This window comes from Zalophus californianus, chromosome 7 (genome assembly GCF_009762305.2).
Source record: "Zalophus californianus isolate mZalCal1 chromosome 7, mZalCal1.pri.v2, whole genome shotgun sequence".
Lineage (NCBI taxonomy): Eukaryota > Metazoa > Chordata > Mammalia > Carnivora > Otariidae > Zalophus > Zalophus californianus.
In genome coordinates, this window is record NC_045601.1 from 32,996,808 (window position 1) to 33,015,115 (window position 18,308).

The 18,308-nt window shown below is 38.0% G+C and overlaps 1 protein-coding gene across 3 annotated transcripts in view; it reads right to left on the minus strand.

Moving 5' to 3' along the window:
* Positions 1-18,308, minus strand: part of AKAP7 (A-kinase anchoring protein 7) — a 144,317-nt gene that overhangs the window by 65,280 nt on the left and 60,729 nt on the right. The gene's annotated exons all lie outside the window — the stretch shown is intronic.

Below are 18,308 nucleotides of genomic sequence, written 5' to 3' on the forward strand. Positions count from 1 at the left end.
CAGGCCTCCCGGAGCAGGGAGCCCGATGCAGGGCCCGATCCCAGGACCCTGGGATCATGACCTGAGCCGAAGGCAGACGCCCAACAACTGAGCCCTTTACTTTCTTAATAGAACTTCCCCTGACCACTCTCTTTAATATGACTCCCAAATCCTTTCTACCCTTCCCTCTTTATAAATATTTACAGACATTTTTCCATAGCACGTGCCACCTCCTACCGCAGTGTGAAATTTACTTTACTGTGTTGATGTTTCATGGGCTGTCATTATCTGTCTCTCCCCAGTAGAATGTATGTTCCACACAGAAAAAGAATTTTGTCTGATTCGTATTCATGGAAATGTACCCAGTGCCTAGCACCTGCGTGACACAGAACCGTGTGTTAATAATTGTCACAAATGCAGAAGATCAAGTTTCAAAAAAAAGGTAGTTGACAACATCAAATGCTGCTCACTGGAAGTTCAGTAAGAATGAAACCAAGTAGCCTTCGTTTGATTTGGGAAGTAGAGGCCCCAACAGAGCATGCTGCCAAGGAGCAATTGAAAGGCTTGAGTTCAGACGAGGCCTGCTGCTTTTCAAGATGCGGTTTTGCTTCAGTTCCCTCGTCTGTAAGATGAGGTTAACAATGGAACCTACCTCAAAGTGTTAGATGGACTAAATAAGTGAACTTATAAAAGTGTTTAAAATAGTGAAATAGAGTAAAGGCTATCATAGTTATATGATAAAGGCTGTTCTATATATATTATATATAACATACATATCTACTAATAGTGAACTTTAAGGAATAACTTCAGTAGAGGTAAGGTTTCAGAAACATTTTAAAAAGGTTCTGAGAAAATGGAAACTGACCTTTCTTGTTTGTCTTTTAAATGCTTTTTTGGGTGTGCATGTGTGCCGTTTGGGGGTGGGACGCAGGGCAGGCTGGTGTCATTCCCTTAGACCAGAGAGAAGACTTGTCATAACTTCTCAGGAAAAAAAGAACTTCAGTTTTCAAGATGTCAACGTCAGTGCTGGCTAGCCACCATAATCTCCATTTTGGTTTTTGTAAGATGTCATTATTTCTTTAAAGTAAGAAATAAGGGAAACATAACAATGACAATTCACTAGGCTTATTAAATTTTAGCAAAAAGTAAGGACCAGCCATTTTTGTAAGAATTCTTCACAGATGGGGCGCCTGGGTGCCTCAGTTGGTTAAGCGACTGCCTTCGGCTCAGGTCATGATCCTGGAGTCCCAGGATCGAGTCCCGCATCGGGCTCCCTGCTCGGCAGGGAGTCTGCTTCTCCCTCTGACCTTCCTCTCTCTCATGCTCACTACCATTCTCTCTCTCTCAATAAATAAATAAAATTAAAAAAAAAGAATTCTTCACAGATGACATGAGTCTTTAAGGAGCGAATTTTTATTAGAGAGTGGAATGGAATTAAGTCTTAAAGTCATAATTTATAGAGAGAACTGTGGTTCAAAAGGCATGCCTTAAGAGGCACTGAAATTATATGCCCTGAACAGAAAACATCTTCAGTGATAAAGAATCTAAAAACAGATAAGAATCTGCTTTATCTGATATATAATATTAACATGATCTTTGTTCTCTAGGGAATTTTCTGTTTGGCAATATATTTCTTCATTTTTTTAGGCTCTTTTTCCCACAGCAATATACATCTTTTCTAATAAAATGTATCTGAATTGGTCTCACCACCCAGCTACAGCAGGTGGTGTTTTTCTTTCATAAGAAAAGAAAGAACTAGCATTCTAAGAAAATAAATGAGCATATAAAAATTGGATATCATTCAGGGTAAGGCTAAGAAGGCTCCTATTTTCTTTTCACTTTTTTTTTAAAAGATTTATTTATTTGAGAGAGAGTACAAGTGGGAGAATCTCAAGCAGACAGCCCACTGAGCATGGAGCCTGATGCAGGGCTCCATCTCACAACCCTGAGATCATGACCTGAGCCAGAACCAAGCGTTGGATGCTTATCCAACTGAGCCACCCAGGCATCCCAAGGCTCCTATTTTCTGGATGCATCCACTGAGTTGCCAAATAGTCCCAGAGATGGCACCCTGAAAGGTTCTAGTTTAAAGCTAAAAAGGCTGGGTTAACATTATTTTCATGTTTTAGAGCCCCCCCCCCCATTATTCTCTGCTCCCTTTCTTCATAGGCCAGACTCTTCCCAAGGTACTTTGTCATTTAAGGATCAGTAGAAGTATAACACATTAGAAGAGCTCAAAGAAAATTACAAAAGTGGATAAAGCCAGAAACATTTGACCTGTAAAGGCTAAGAGAGTTGGGACTATTTCAAAGGTAGGGAAACAATGTGTAGGCTAACTTCAACCAAACCACATGAAGGGTGTTGCACCCCCAGAATTGTGGACATGCTTGGTGACTGCCTAGGACTAAACCTGAATATTATTTTTGCCTTGAGCCTAGCAGGGACAGGGTATATTTTCAAGGGCTTCACATTTATAATTTTATCCAATATAACGACAGATCAATTATGCAACATAACACTGAAAGACAAAATAGGAAGTTAAATATGAGATATCTGACTTCGAAACAATAAATGAGTAGCAAGAAACATCAAACAAAAATTTTTCAAGACTGTCTTAATTAGTCATTAGAAATGACTAAAGTTTTACTTTCCTTTAGCCTAGTTTCAGGCACAGTTTAAGGAGAATTATCAGTGGTGTTCAAAGCTACTTGATGATCTTTGATACAATGTACCATGAAACCCTGAGAATTTCATTCTTGATTGTAACTTGGCACCAAACAGCCAACACAGGAAAAATGCCATTGAGACCACGATGAGTATTTTTAGAATCATCTGAGGCTGCATCTGCTAAATAATAGAACCTATTTACTCAGAAAGCACTCACCATTTAGCTAAATGATGTGTATAATTTAATATGTATAATCTAATATGTACCAAAGAGGGCTCAGACATATTTTAGTATTTTTATGCACCAAACTCTATTTTCAATATAGAAGTAAAGAAAGCCATGAAATATGAAAATTCACTTTAGTTTCCAATCTGAATATGAAAATCCTTCTAAGGTTCTGAAAGATAAAATTTAATTTCTGTGACAAAGCTATTGTGATCAGAGGAACAATGAAATGCCAGTTTCATTTAAAAAGTTTAAGACTTTTAAATAATAGCAGATAATTTCTTATCGTGACTTGTTATCTTACAATAATCACAACTTCCATGATGAAAACATAAATAGGCTGCATATCAAAGAAATTATGTCTCCCACTGATAGTAAGCCTGACATTCCTGGAGCTCTGCCGTGTTTTCTAATAGTTTATTCCTGTTATGAGTGGCTATAAAGAAATGTATGTTTCCTGTGATAATGACATGAAACCAAAATTCAGTAATAAATTAAGAGCCAAACCAAACTGGTTTGTCATTTTGGGGATCAGCTCGTCAAAGATTGGTAATCTTTTTTTTTTAAGATTTTATTTATTTGAGGGGGGGGCATGTGTGCACACACATACACAAGCAGGGGGAGGAGCAGAAGGAGGAGGAGAGAGAAAATCTCCAGCAGACTCCCCACTGAGCACGGAGCCCAACTCAGGACTTGATCCCAGGACCCTGAGATCATGACCTGAGCCAAAATCAAGAGTCAGATGTTTAACCAACTGAGCCATCCAGGCGCCCCAAGAATGGTAATCTTTTATAACTCATTTCCACAATTGGAAAGTTTATATATCTGTAGTAGTATAGCATTAGTTAAAAAACTAAAATCATTTTTAAGGGTCACTGCCCCTAATGAAAAGTTACATATTGGCAATTCAAAGTTATTAAAAGGATATATATATTGACATGGGACTTCTCTGAGGCAAATCTTACTTTATAATTCTTAATGACTCCTTCCTTCATGTCCTGGCATAACTACACTTTTCATTATTTGCATTGTTTCATTTCCGTCTTCCTCCTCATACAGACCCCTCGATTACCTTCTTGTCAGCTGCAGCCTTCCCTCAGCTCCTCTCAGTTGGGAAAACGGAGTCTCTTCCCATTCAGGCTCAGTTCCATCCAAGCCTGTTCTTGAAAGTGATGGAAGAAGATGAAGGAGCCTCACCACATGAGCTCCTGGCCTCTATTATAGCATGTTGATTTCAGATCCAGTATCCAGCACCCCTGGGCGAGATCTGCCTGGCAGCCTTCCTGTCTCCTCGCCCTGCCTCTCTGGTCACCCCTCGGGGCTGGGCTCCGCCTTGGTCCCCCTGTCCAGCATGCCCATTTGCTGCCTGGGTGAGGCTCTGATCCCCTGCCTCGTGCCTGTCACTAACTTTAAAGATGACAAAGTAGGAGTGATGGAAAATAGAAAAGACAATGGTACTTTGTTTATTGTTTGGAGCCAATTTGAAAAAAATGATGCTCTATTATCTGTATATCAACAGTAATAGAAAATACATAGTACTCTGTACAGGCTCTGTTAGAAACACTTATTAACTCATTTAATAATCACAATAGCTCTATGAGATTGGTACTATTATTATCCCCAGAGAAGGAAACTAAATCACAGATATTAGGTCACTTACTAAAGTACACATAGCTAGTAAGAGGTGGTGTGGTTCAGATTCAGGATAAGTGGGGAGCACAGGCAAATTGAAAAGAACAGAATGATAATAGTCAAGCTCATCACTATTTCTTTTAAAATATTAAAATCCTAAGGCTATTAATCATCCTTAATATATAATCATATGTACTATCATATTTCTAAAACCAATGTGAAAATTACTTTGGGAATCTCTTGCATTCTAAAAATACCTGCCTTTAACATGTTGCATTAATATTAATAAATCAAGTGATAATTATATGTCCATAACAAATGTACTTCATAGAGGGAAATGGAAAAGAATTCAGAGGTTACTTATAAATGGAAAAAAATATCTAATCCAGCCTATAAAAAGAACTCTTCTTATACTGTCAACACCCAAATAACTGAGTAAAATATTGGCAGAGATTGCATTTCTAAACCAGCTGTTTGAGTATACAGTATTTCTCAATTTTTCATTTTACTTTATGATGGGGCATCACCATGGGGTTTTTAGATAAGCCATCTCCTCAATCCCTCTATTTATAAATTTGGTTTTAGCACTACTGCCTTGTTTAATCTTGAGGCTTTAGGAAAAGAAACAGTTGAAACTCTTTACCTTAGCATTATATCTAATATTTAAAATATTACACCTTTCAGCAAGTAATAAGGAGAAATATAGCTGCTAGAGCTCTATTTTTTTTAATCCTCTGTTGATAACCCCTTCGACCTATCTTAACACTTCGAGAGGAGCTGAACGCTCCTTGGGGGCGTCCAGTGGCCAGGAAAGCCTGCACAGGCTGAAGATGATGTCCAACTCCTCAGGGCGCAAGCTACCTCACAAAATCACCAAAAGAATATGCTGTAGCACTTCCTGGAGGTTCTTTCCATGAGATGCCGACATCAGAGAGAACAGAAGAAGAATCCACATTTAGTTCATTTGTACTAATGACATATTAACCAAAGAGGTAACAGTTTGACGGTCCCTGGGACATTCTCAAGGTCACCAGCTCCCTGGAAAATTACATATGCTCATTCTTTGTCTATTTAGCAAACCTCTTCTCAGTTCCTCCTCAAGCTTTCTTGAGGATAGCATACGTTGTTTGGCCATGTGACTATTATATTCTCCTGTGGCTTTTCTCATTACACTGAAACAAAGAATCTCTCAAGGGAGGCATCCAAGACTGCTTCCTATACAACTCAGTCTCAGTTGGACTCTCAATTCCCCTTGATCCAGCCCCAGCTGTGTGCTTGGCTCACCAGAGCCTTGTGGTCACTCAGATGTAAACAAGCTGCAGCCTGCTCCTCCCTGTCACATCTGTTTCCCAAATATTTTGCTGTTTGGAACAAATAACACGTTCTCCTGAATTCACCAACTTAACCATTTATCTCTATAAACTAAAGATAAAACATAAAATATCCCCCACCTCAAAATTTCTCACCATATGTGGTCTATTCACTCACATTTTTTAATCAATTAACATATAGTGTATTATTAGTTTCAGAGGTAGAGTTCAGTGATTCATCAGTTGCAGATAACACCCAGTGCTCACTACATCCCCTGTCCTCCTTAATGTCCATCACCCAGTCACCCCATCCCTCCACCCTCCTCCCCTCCAGCAACCCTCAGTTTGTTTCCTACGATTAAGAGTCTCTTATGGTTTGTCTTCCTCTCTGATTTCGTCTTATTTTATTTTTCCCTCCCTTCCTCATGTTCATCTGTGTTGTTTCTTAAATTCCACATATGAGTGAAATCACGTATTTGTCTTTCTCTGATTGACTTATTTTGCTTAGCATAATACCCTCTAGTTCCATCTACATTGTTGCAAATGGTAAGATTTCATTTTTTGATGGCTGAGTAATATTCCAGTGTGTGTGTGTGTGTGTACACCACATCTTTTTTTTCCTTTCATCTGTTGATGGACATCTGAGCTCTTTCCATATTTTGGCTATTGTGGACATTGTTGCTATAAACATTGGGGTGCACGTAACCCTTCGAATCATATGTTTGTATCCTATGGATAAATACCTAGGAGTGCAATTGCTGGATTATAGGGTAGTTCTATTTTTAACTTTCTGAGGAACCTCCATACTGTTTTCAGGAATGGCTGAGCCAGTTTGCATTCCCACCAACAGTATTCTACCAAACTCTCTTCACTCGCAACTTAATCTTAAATGTTCTCCTCCTTCAGTCAATAGCTTTCCCTTCTAATCAATACTTCCCAACATGAAGTAATGCCAGCAAGCTATTGGTGTAAAAACTTCTCAGGGTCTCAACAATCAAGCAGGAGAGTAAAAAAATTATTCAGAAAATCCTAACAATTGTAATTTGTCCTATAACACTGGCTTATATACTGCAACATACTTATATCGTGGTTGAATGTGTTCTGATTTTATAGTCCAGAGGTCAAAACTATTCACCTAAATTGGTTAGGTTGTCTATAGACAGAACTTCAGACCTAACTGTAGCCTCAGATATGATCCAAATGAGAGTTAAATACCTAGATAGTGTAGAAGCGGGCCATATATTTGACAAAATAGCTTAACGCATCCACAGACGTCACTAACTATAGCCTTCTAATGTTAAGCAAGAAAGACCTAGAACGTTTTTGTAGCTCATCACACTTCTATGCATCTAGTACTCGCTTCTTTTCCCACTATCTTATGAATTAATCAGTGTCCTTGGTTTTCTTCCCATTAACATTCTTCCTTCCTCTGGCTCCCCCATCATTCTCAGGAGAGTGCTTTACTTCACTTGCCCAGGCCTATTCTGTGCACACTCCTTAGGACAGAAGCCCCTACCTTCCAGAGGAAGGTGTCCCAACCAGGGAATTTGATGAGAAGTGAGTGAAAGAGCAGGAAAGAAATAGTAACACTAAGATGTACACTGAGTGTGCTATAGGTTAGGAAATGGGACAAGGTCAAAAGGTGCTCAATGATACAAGCCTTTTCACTTTACTTGGTTGGAAACATTCCCTTAATATCATATTAGCTAAAAGAGAGCTTGGTAGAAAAAAAAATAGTTACATATGAAACAGTCACCAAAGATACAACCTGGGAATCATGCGTACCTCTAAACCAACTTCAAAATTAGTATTTCTCTCCAGATAGAGCAAGAAATGTATCCAATGATTTCCTTTTTTAATATGATACACATTGCTATGCAAAATAAATTTGTATATAATATACAATTGGAATCTTTCTTGTGTCCTCATTTCAAACTTAATCACATTTAATGTGAAATCTCCCTGTGGTATATTCTTGAAATATACAATTACAGGGATTACACAGTTTCCCTAATGGACTCACTGTCAGTATATATCTATGAATATGAGATTACATATTGCTTCAAAAAAAGTACAGAGATGTTCCCCTTTATTATCTATACAATTTCAAAAAACTTTTCTTATATAATTTTTGAACCACATGAAAATAGTATAATAAAAATTCCTATATACCCATCAAAAAAAAAAGTACAAAGATAAAGATACCAGACTAACCAGAAATTTTCATACAACTCTCTCTTTTAGAAATTTTTTAAATGAAGTATCTTTTCAAAATTTTGAGAAGTACTTCTAGACTAATAAAATAAGGCAGTGGGTTTGGTAGAAAAAAATTTGATGGAAAAGTTAACAAGAAGTACGGGATCTGCATCTTAGGATAAGAGTATGCAAAAAAGTATATGCACTGGTATATTCTTTGGCTATACCTGGTCTGTGTCATCACGGTGGGCTGGGCCTCAGGAAAGCTAGACTGGCCACACCTGACACCATCCCCTCCGTATCCACCGTACCTATCACACATCTACCCCTTTCCATCACACATATCCCTGCCAACAGGGATTACAATTTTGGCACCTGCCAGTAGGGATATATGTCATAGACAGTTACAACCCGCTGAGACGGATACGTGACATGACTCTATAACCATTCAGTTTATTCCCATGGGACCATTTCTCCCCACACACACTTAATCCCACTGAATTAAGTTCTAGAGATGTTTGTGCTGGAAGTCCAAGAGTACAAAGTTCTCTGTCTACCATCCTGGGATTATCAGGGTAGGTCTGGGAGGGTGAGAAGTAAGAATCCAAGAGGACCACATCCCGAACAGTGCAATGTGTATGCACAGGGAGGGATGTGGCTGGAGGTGCAGCGTCCCAGGCAATGGCTCAGTAAGATCTCACAGTAGTGCTAGAAACCAAACATGAAATTACTGTGCAAGAAATGTCCTGGTCCAAATAAAGTTCTGTAACGAATTATTATCATCAACTTCAGCTGTGGGGAAGGCAGTAGCTAAAGAAGGAAGTCTTTATACTGGCCATGAGCTTAAGGGCAGTGCATAGCCACAGTTGTACTTGGAAGGCCTTGAAGATGGGTCTCCAAATGGTATCAGTTTGGGCAACAATTCAAAATGGTGCCATCAGGTAGGTTTAAGAGAAAGAACCCTTACTGCAGGAACTAAGCTGGAGTTCCTGTAGTCACAAGTGGCTAGTCCCTTAGGTGATATGAGCAAGTTTTGTTAGGTCTTCAACTACACATAACATGAAGTTTGGCCCCGGCAAAGAGGCCAATAACATTTTTTTTCTAACTTACTGGAGTAACCAAGAGAAAGAGAACTGAGCCAACTTAGTAATTCAAATTAGTATTACTCTGTTTTTAAGGTACCTCTCGAGAGAGTAATATTCTAATGAATGGCCAAAAGTAGTGAGCTCATATTTAGGAATAGAAGTATAATTCCAATGTAAACTAGTACAGTTTTGGATTGCAACCTTAATTTCCCCTCAAATCTAACTGGGGCTCTCAAGAAAAAAATATAGCTTTATCTTCTTTTCTGATGCAATTAATTAAAATTAACAAGAGGTGAATGACCACTCTCCAGTGGTGGAGAAAATCTTATTACCATCCAAATAATGCTAGCTGGTTTGCTTTTATGTGACTAGTCAAGTGGGTAAGAAATTAGCTACTATAACTAAATAAACTAAATAATTCTGTATCAACACTGTTTTGGAATAAAGTTTAAGTTTTCTGGATCATGTGTTCTATTTTGCCTTTAACCATAATCAATCCACTGTGGGGCTTGCTGGTTTCATACAAGATCAATATGCTCCATTCTGTCCTTAACTAGGAAAATGGAATTAATAGAGTTTCAAAATGTCTACAAAAGACCTGTTAAGAAATTTTCCCAACACTAATGGTAATAGTTGAGATAGACAGAACGTTTATATTTTAATATAGTTAAGCCAAACCCATGCAATTCTAATTACCTTGACTCCTTTGTTATTGTATTTTAATACCAGTTCTAAAACTGTTTCTTTTTTTTATTATATGTTAATCACCATACATTACATCATTAGTTTTTGATGTAGTGTTCCATGATTCATTGTTTGTGTATAACATCCAGTGCTCCATTCAGTACGTGCCCTCTTTAATACCCATCACCAGGCTAACCCATCCCCCCACTCCCCTCCCCTCTAGAACTCTCAGTTTGTTTCTCAGAGTCCATACTCTCTCATGGTTCGTCTCCCCCTCCAATTTCCCCCCCTTCATTTTTCCCTTCCTGCTATCTTTTTTTTTTTAACATATAATGTATTATTTGTTTCAGAGGCACAGGTCTGTCTGTGATTCAACAGTCTTACACAATTCACAGCGCTCCTTAAATTACACGTAAGTCAGAATTTTGTCTGTGAATGCAAATGTTAGAAAATAAGTAAAAATGTCCACTGAATCTGGATGTTTGAAGCAAAAATATCACTTAGGCCTGAATTATCAAGATCAACATTTCCTAAACCATGCTCTGCCAAACACTAGTGCTACAAGACGGTCAATGAAAAAAGGACTTGCTAGTCAAGTACATCTGGGAAATGATGCTGAGGTAGATTAAATGTTTGAAATAGTCACTGCCCCTCCTTGTAGTGTCCCTTCCTACAAGTACATTACACATCCCGCTTTGTTGAATTCAGAAGGGACCATGTGATTTGCTTTGGCCAATAAGATGTGGGCAGGAATGACGTGAATCATTTCTGAGCTTTAAGAATCAGCCTGGGATTTGCCATCTCCCTTTTCCTTCTGCCAAAAGACCAGCATGGTCCTACGTGGAGGCTGCCCAGCCCGGGTCCTCAGTAAAGACAAAACGGAGCAGAGCCACACGTGACCCACATCTGTGAGCAAAAAATAAATCTTTGTTGCTTTAAGCCCTTGAGAGTTATGATATATATTAGCAGTTCAAAATTCCTAGGAAGTGTTGGAATAAAGAATCAGATAAACTTTATTTAACCCAACACTGCTAACATTCGCTTGATCACAGAATCCTTGCCTCACGTAAAACCCTGAGAGATTGCAAGAGAAAAATTTCAAGACATGCTAATGAAAATACTTGCTTCAAATCTCCATTCCACTTTGCACAGACTTAAAATTAGGTTGACTATGTCATTTCTTCTAGAGTTTTCCAAGTTTTCAAAATTTCTAACAGAATTAGGGTCAACCAGGCATCATTTGCTCCTCTGACATTAGTCAATTCCTAGAATCCTCCCTTAAATAATTCAGCTTTCTGTCTATAATTTCCCATATGTTTCAATTTTAAAGATGTATAAAGTAGTAAATGGTTTCAAATGAATACTCAGTTTACCTGTGTAGGTATCACTTTTAATTGCCAATTGCTAAATAATTGCAAACTCAGTTTGGGTTTTTTTTTTCAATATAAGAGAAAGAGACAATACAACAGCATGAAGTTGAAAAATGCATTAGAAACATAAGTGAAGTCACTTGCTATAAATCATGCTCTTTGACACACAGTAGATGACACAGTTGACTAATGGCACCTAGAATATCTCAGGAGAAATTAGTATTCCATCTCAGAGCAGATTTCACTGGATTTTTAGTTTTAAAAAGCCATTAAAACGAAAAGAGATGTGTTGCTGTGTTTTGTTTATTTACTGATTTTTAATTAGGAAAAATCCAATTCCACTCTAGCCTCAGATCTAAGTGCACCTGGTCATATGAAGATGTCCGAAAACAACTAAAAACCACGAGGAATTAAGTCATTCGGCGTTGGGAGATCCAGGACTCAGTTACTGAAGCCATCTGCTTTATCTTGTACCAAGGATATTTTGAGACAAGCTTTTGTCTGGAAGGATAAAGGCTTGTTGATCCCTACAGTGCCTGCTTTCAGGGAGGGGGTGAAGGAAGTGGCAGGGCAGTCTTACAGGCTCCTCTGCTCAAGGCTCCCTCCCAGTCTGCTACAGGGAGGGACTATTGTGAATGTGGGCTCTGCCTCTCGGCTGCCAGCCCCAAGCTCCTTCCCTGCTGCAGGAGGGACTCCCTCCTCTTTGGAAGCTGGTGCTTCCTGAGATTCACCTCCCCTGGGCCCCCTTTCACACTTTCTCTACCTTCTTACAGCAGAGTCCTCACCCTCTAGGAGTAAGAATTTGCTGATCATTTCTGAGATCTGTCACCTAGGGGTCTGCCCCTCCCTCTACAGTCTTCCCCATCCTGAAGCAGCGTCTCATGAAAGTCCTGCTGGTCCCCGATGCTTCTGGCCATACTTGCACATCATTTGCTTTTTACAGATTTCTCTATCTCCTACTTTCACTGAAGATGCAGCTTGTGATATTTTCCCCGTTGTCTCTATTGCTCTGTGCGGTTTCCAGGAGCAGAAAGGAAAGATCCAAATCTAAGTTGCCATGGTCTTCTTATACTTAAAGACCTTCTCCTTTCTGCCTATAAGAAAACCTATCTGAGGTTTTAAAAAACAAAAAACAAAACACCAAAAAAACCTCTATGTGAAGCCAAATTCGCTTAGTTGGTCAAAATGCTGACCTTATAGACATTACAGAATAGCACAGGAGTCAGGGGTCAGTAAGACTACACTCCTTCTTTAACTATGAGTTAGCAAAGGTAAAGAGAAGTTAAAAGATTTGTCCAATGCTAAACAACAAAGCTAAAACAAGAAAACTCATGCTCCTTCAAATTTATCACAGAGACCTCCTTGAGAAGGAATAGTCTTTCATTCCTAAACTAAACTAGTATTCCTGAGTTTTGAAATGGCTTATTAAGGCACATTATCATGCAGAACCAGGAAAGTGAGTGGCAGCTAACTTCAACTAACTTAGATCGGCCCATTTAACAAAATCCTGAGGGGCGCCTGGGTGGCTCAGTCGGTTAAGTGTCTGCCTTCAGCTAAGGTCATGATCCCGGGGTCCTGGGATCGAGTCCTGCATCAGGCTCCCTGCTCTGGGGAGTCTGCTTCTCCCTCTACCCCTCCTCCCTGCTTGTGATCTCTCTTTCTCAAATAAATGAATAAAATCTTTAAAAAAATCCTGAGAAAATGTGCTATTAAATATAGAAGAGTAAATACTGGTAGTAGGTGAAGATTTTGTTTTACAATCTTGGTTCTGTATATTGAATCCCCAAACAATTCAGGGACTGAGTTTTCCCCCTTAATTATACAATTAGAACACAACCTTCGTCCATACGCTCTCCTTTTCCACTTCCCATTGCCATTTCTACTAATGACTGCCCTGTATCCACCTCCCTACTTCCCCTCAGCCTCATCATCTTAGGGTCCAATAACCACCCCTCCACCAATGTTTTGGGCATATCAAATCCTGCATTCAAAACAAACCCATCTAAGTGACAGTAATAGCTAACAATTTCAAAGGAGATCATTTCTTTCATTTTAAAGTTCTCTCATTGTCTAACTATGTGAAAAGCTGATACAAGGAAGTGCCAATTAATAAACTATAGCTTTGATAGTTTAGTGCTACCTTAGTAATTTGAAATAGTCACAGATCAAGAAAGGTATGGAAAAAGACCAGAGAATAATTAATGCTTAAAAACAACTGATTTATCCATGAAAAGATCACATTTATTTCTTAAGGAAACTAGATCTGCATTAAGGTATGTGTTTGATTTGAAACTGGTCTTCTTCTGCCACCAAGTGTTAGCACACACTTCTAACCAACCAGTTTTTGCAATGGTTAAATCACAGAAGTACAAGGTCACTCGATGAGAAAAATGTATCTAAAAGAAGGGCAGTATAAAAAGCATGGAGGTGAACAAGTTGCAGAGTAACAATGTAGAACAAATGTATTCCAAGAAAACTACACAAAGAACTTTAATTTTAGTTACTATTTCAGACTTGTGGTAATTTAATAAGATTTTCTGAGGCTCCATTCATTTAATAAAAGAAACTACAACTCTAAAAGCACAATGATAATCAAACTAGCTTTAAAATATACAATAACTACTTTTAATATTCTCTTATGCAATATACCCTACTAGAATTTCATGCAACTAAGTATGTGTGAAACACATTGACTAAAGGCCTCCTAGTGTTAGAAAAATATATGATGCCAAGAAAAATCTTAAATTTCTCAGAATCTAAAGTAGAGAACTCAGTTCTAAGCTTGGGAACCAGAATACCATGCTGTAGCAGAGGAAGATCCCTATCAGGAAATGTGAAGAAGAAGGGTTTCTGTATTTTCAAAATTCTGATCACAATCTATAGAACTTTTGGTTATCCCACTGGGCTTTTGGTTAATTCTATTAAATGGTATTACCTACAAATAGGAGCCTACCAGAGGATGGCACCCCAGAAGCCTAGGGACTTTTGCAGCCAACACTCAACACCACTGGGAAATCCTCACACTAGATCTTTATGACCATTCCAGTGGTGGTAAACACTCAACCCCTGCACCTGACATCTGTCCACATCTTTTATGTAAGGAGATGTTTTACCTTCGTGAACAGACCAATTATGGCTCCAACTTTGAATTTTTTGTTTACACTGGCATGGATAACAACTTTTTAGACGATAAAAAATAACTGATATATGGCAAAAAAAAAAACCAAAACCAAAAACAAAAAAATACCAACTGAGGTACTATTACAGAATAATAGGTTACAGCTCCTGTAGATAATAATGAATGGATCATCTTAACTATCTCAGAATTGGCCTATAAAGATCCGGGGCACTTCTCTACCCAGAACACCCCTTTTTACTAATAATTATCACGTCTACCCTGAAAACAGAACCACCAGTATCTTAGGAGTACACCAGTATCTATCCACCTGACACATAAAATGATTTCCAGTTGGCCTTCCAGCAGGTCAAACTGAAATATAAAGAGTACACCAACCTCAAAACAGAGCATCTTAGTGGGAGACATCATTAGCTCTTTTCTAGATACTTTCACTATGCATCACCCATCCATCAGAAACTCAAGGAACACTCCTCAAGATCATGGAAAACCTTCAAGTATTCTGCATCTTGTGGTTTCCTTTTACCCTTGATTTTCATGAGACAACTAACTTGCCCATCACCATATCTATGATCAGCCCCCTAAGGCTCCAGTCTTCCTCAGAACCTAAGCAAACCCCTAACCAACCAAGACAGAAATTCTGGGTGTGTCAAGGGGAATCTACTATATTCCAGGTGACATTAAGGTCAGCCGTATTCACTGATCTACCAGAAGACTTAAGGGCTAAAAGAGCAATTGTTGGAAACTATCTTTTACCTCCAAAATACAAGGAAGCACATTAAGCTGTGTTGAAGGCAAACCCAAGGAAACTATCTTTACACAACTTTATTTATGGTTTACATTTTTATGCTGTTCCACAGTTCTTATAAGTTATCTATTTTAATAGCTTCTTAAATCACTGATACAATTTGTAGTAACTGACCTAAAAATTCCCTCATTGTAATGGAAGTTATTTCTAATTTTTCCTCTATTATGGATATTGCTTCAGATATCCATATGTATATGGATATAAACATCTTTATACATAAAGAATTCCTTCTTTAAAATTATTTCTTAGTTATAAAATAAATAAGTCCTGGGGATATAGTGTATAACATGGTGATAATAGTTAAAAATACTATATATTGTAAAAAATATATATACTATATTGTATATTTGAAAGTTACTAAAAGTAGGTCTTAAAAGTTCTCACAACAACAAAAAAAGGTAACTATATGAGGTGATGGATTTGTTAACTAATCTTATTATGGTAATCATTTTGCAATATATTAATATATTAAATCATTATGTTGTACACCTGAAACTTTCACCATGTTGTATGTCAATTTTATCTCAATAAAAAAATTATTTGTTTAAGATAATCCCAGCAGCATGAACCTCTTAGTGAAAGAATATGAATATTTTAACTTTCTTTATGGGAACTGTTTAATTCACAGCTCAAAGGGCCATGCCAAGCCACCATTCATAATCTTTGATGGTCCTTCTACCTCAAGCTTATCCTAACAAATGTTCCTCTAATATAATGCGGTTGGAAGTATAAATTGGGGCCACTGTTTTAAAAGGCAATTTATGGTGTTTTCGAAAAGCTGAATATATAATACCCTTTAACCTTGACACTCCATTTCAAGAAATGGGTTCTTTGAAATATTGGCATGTCTACCCAAAGGAAAATGAACATGGATGCTTACTACAGCATTGTTTGTGCTAGCAAAGAAACAGAAATTAATGTAATTATTCATCAAGAGGAGAATAAATTATGATAAATCAAAATAATGTACATTTATTTCTGTTTTAAAGAAACTACATGCAGGTATTTGCACCTATATACATTTGCAGTGTATAGGAAAAAGTCAGAAGAATATACTAGTAGTGGTAACCTGCAGACAGAGAAATTGTATTGGGAAGAAGGGGGTGGTAGGGTGGTACTGAAGGAAAATTGTATATTTCACTCTATAGGTTTGCATCTATTTGGACTGTTTACAATCACCAAATATTTACCTAATACTTTTATAATTAAAATCACTTTTAAAATAAAGTACTTGAAATAAGACAAACTTTTAACACTCCAGTGATAAAAACCTAGTTTCCTAACCTCTCTCTCTCTCTCTCTATTTTGTAATCAATCTAAACAACATTGAACACTAGCAATACATTCCACTACTGATTTTATCAACGTCCACTCCCTTACAAATGAGTGAACCCGAATAAAAACCCAATAGAGAATTAGTGCTGAGAAAGGAGGATAGTTGGAAAGCTAAAAAGTTAAGAAGAAAGAGACTGAAGAAACACATATTTTCAAATAATCTGTATTCCAAACCACAAAGCATAATAAAAATGTACTTTTATGCATGCTACCTTTTCATACTGGCTTTAACTTTTACAGTGGAACAAGTGCATAAAGAAAATGTTGGCTATTTATTGAAACCTGCAGGTCTCTGAATAGTCTATTCTACAGAGAATCTGGATCAGAATCATCAGTGGCACTGATCGAACATCAAAAGTCACGATCTTTAGGTACAACTCCAGATCTGAAGCTAGAGGGTGGAAATCTGCAGCTTCGGCGTTGACACATGAATCCCAAAGTTTAAAATATACTTTCTTAAGCATTCAGAAATACTGGACATCAGAGTGGTACATAGGAACAGAGTCATTCTATTATTGAAGAGAAAAATCTCTCATTTGGCTTTCTGAAAGGCAGTGAGGTCATACTTTATTTTCTAAAGATTAAGCTTTCTAATCTAAACAAAATACAATGATTTAGATTTTTTTTTAAGATTTTATTTATTTATTTGACAGAGAGAGACACAGTGAGAGAGGGATCACAAGCAGGGGGAGTGGGAGAGGGAGAAGCAGGCTTCCCGCTGAGCAGAAAGCCTGATGCGGGGCTCAATCCCAGGACCCTGGGATCGTGACCTGAGCCGAAGGCAGATGCTTAATGACTGAGCCACCCAGGCGCCCCTGATTTAGATTTTATATACCATTCAGGCAGGGACTGTTTCTATTTTGATCAGAACTCTGGGCCCAGCAGCCCATGTCTGGCACGTATTAAGCATGCAGTAAATATTTGTTGAATTAATATGGCTTGGGCCAGGGAGCTCCTCACGTGATGACAGAAATTAATTTGGATGAACTGGACGTGGCCAGTGGGAGAGAAGAATCTGGGCCTGGGAAAGGGATAAGATGGATTCCACACAGGGCTCTGTCAGGGAAGAATGGGCCACTTCACATTTGTAAGTCTCGTATTCCTGCTCTACGAAATAAGGGAGCAGATTCTGGGAAATTAACTGCCAAGAAATCATTTAAATTTAGTCTGAAATGTTAAAATTCAGATTCTAGAGTAGTTTAAACACTCCTGTGATAAATGTCCTTGTGTGCTCTCAAGTAAAAGTTAATGCCATACAGACAAAACACTTTGAAATGTGGATATTACCTTCACCACTGACTTGTCATTCTGGGATTAAGTGTGAAATCACTGGGAAGAGAACAATCCATTTGAAAGCAAAACAAGAAAGATAACGAGTAAAGAAGTAAATGGTCAGTCTGCAAGTTTTGTCAGCTCTTATTCCAAATTTCAAAATCTATTATTTATACAAATTATTTTTACCTAAATATTCAGGAATGGTACCTGATTTAGTTATTGAATGTGCGGCATAGTTATCAAAAGAAAAAAAAAACATGCAACGTGTCTTTTTGAAAAGGTATTCACAATAGTTTGCACAACCACAGGATGGCCAATCACCCAAACACATGTTTTAAAAGATCAAAAAGACTCTCTGTGCACAGAGACATTAAATACAATAGGTACCCAATTTAGAAAAGAGATCGACTTACTAATAAACATGACCTTCATTTATAGAGCTGCAAATCAGTCTTAACTGCAGCAAGGGATCATGGAGAGCAGGAACAAATATTAATCTGCATGCCTATCTCCAAAACCCTGGTATGTTACAGCAGGTCAGCAGATGGCTAAATTTGCATGAGAAGCTCCCTAGGCCGAAACGGGAAAAACAATGAAGAATGCCC